The sequence below is a fragment of the Gossypium hirsutum genome, chromosome A11, assembly GCF_007990345.1.
Source record: "Gossypium hirsutum isolate 1008001.06 chromosome A11, Gossypium_hirsutum_v2.1, whole genome shotgun sequence".
In the NCBI taxonomy this organism is placed as follows: Eukaryota; Viridiplantae; Streptophyta; class Magnoliopsida; order Malvales; family Malvaceae; genus Gossypium; species Gossypium hirsutum.
In genome coordinates, this window is record NC_053434.1 from 68,454,427 (window position 1) to 68,456,273 (window position 1,847).

The 1,847-nt window shown below is 41.6% G+C and overlaps 1 long non-coding RNA gene across 1 annotated transcript; it reads right to left on the reverse strand.

Moving 5' to 3' along the window:
* Nucleotides 1-303: 303 nt before the first annotated feature.
* On the reverse strand, nt 304-1,323 carry LOC107888051 (uncharacterized). The gene is made up of 3 exons (XR_005905252.1): nt 1,238-1,323; nt 438-512; nt 304-330 (listed from the first exon to the last, which is right to left on the reverse strand). It is a non-coding gene; the product is annotated as an uncharacterized lncRNA (long non-coding RNA).
* Nucleotides 1,324-1,847: the final 524 nt, after the last annotated feature.

Genomic DNA, 1,847 nt, shown 5'->3' on the forward strand with positions numbered 1-1,847 from the left:
TCAACAATTTTATGTAGTTTGGTTCCACCATCTAACTAACAGGCTAATTTGCCCATCTCTTACCCATATTGGTCTGTAAGCCCATTGGGCCCAGTTTTGGTCCATCGAGGCCCTCTTTTTTCGAAGTATGTTAAGACGTCACACAAACTTACTTACCACCTTGCGGTGCTAGATCTAACAATTACTCTATGTCTTGAGAGCATTCGCATACTCATAAGCCCATGAAATGCCGGAATTTCGGCATTTCGGCTTTCGCCGAATTGAACTAAGAAAGGGTGTTCGGTACACACCTGTTTCTCGACGACTGCTACTGAAATCCCTTACGATGTCCTACAATTATTCATCACCATTTTTAGCATACAAGTTATGCTTAACAAACTCAAAATCCACCCTACCTTATTCGGCCAAAGAACCCTTATTGACCATAAGTTACTTACCTTCACAAGGTCCAATAATACGATTCAAGCTTATCCAAGTCGATACTCCAAGCCTCGCTGCTCCTCCAAAGTTGTCTATATCACACAGTCCAAGTCAGTCACTTACCCACAAGGGCAAAATAGTCATTTAACACCCTAGGGGCAAAATGGTAATTCTACCCTACAAGGGTATTTCGGTAATTTTACCCTACAGGGGTATTTTAGTATTTTTGCAAACCAGGGGTATTTTGGTAGTTTTACAACCCAGGGGTATTTTGGTAATTTTGTAAATTGAGGGTAAAACAGTAATTCTATAAATCGAGGGTAAAATAGTGATTCTGTAAACTGAGGGTAAAATGGTAATTCTGTAAATCGAGGGTAAAATGGTAATTCTGTAAACTGAGGGTAAAACGGTAATTTTGTAAATCGAGGGTAAAACGGTAATTTTAAAAATTGAGGGTAAAACGATAATTCTATAAATCGAGGGTAAAACGGTAATTCTGTAAATCGGGAGTACTTTGGTAATTTTACAAGTCGAGGGCATTTCAGTAATTGGTAAACTAAAGTATTCTAAACATGGATAATAATACGAATGGGCCTAAAGCCTATTCTCGGCCCAAATGGGCCCACACTCTCGTGTGGCCCTTTTAGCACAAACCTAGCCACAGATATGCGATTCACCTAGCCTAGTCCAATATTTACTACACAATCAAACAACTTATCCAATTGGGCCCGTAGGCCCATTGGGCCCACATGGCCCCTTTCGGCCTATCGCGGCCCGAAGTAGCCATCCTACAACCAAAGAAGTGAGAAATACACACCTGATAGGAGACTGGAGTTAATCCGCACTTCGAGCACTTCTAGCCGATGCCTAACCCAAACGAGCACGCCATAACGCGAAAGGGATCAGCCAAGAAAGGTACCTTTGCTCTCCTCATAGTTCTCTCTATTTAAAGCCAGCTTCGCATCCACTCCTATGTTAGCTTACCGATGTGGGATCCCTCTATCATCAGAGTTTAAATTCAACACCAACTCTTGCCATCCCAACATAGCAAAATAATCAACCTTTGCATGTCAAGGGATTCAAACCAAAGTCCTCCTATATGCCAACTCACGCCATCACCACTAGGCCACCAACTCATTTGTGTCATAAATCCAACACATTAAACTTTAAAGCACACCTACTTGCTTCTAGATTTATTGAAATGAAAAACCAAAATATATTGCAAGAGCCAAGACTTGAACCTTGGACCCCTTGCTTTCTCTATGGCGTCACTTCCTTGTCCCCTAAGTGGCGTCACCTTGCCACTACACCACACTCCTTTTTGTGTCACAATTTCTCCAACAATATTCTTAAGGCCTACCTACTACACCCAGGGTTTGATCTACCTTAAATTTTTACTAGAGTCCAGGTTTGAACCCAAGACTTCT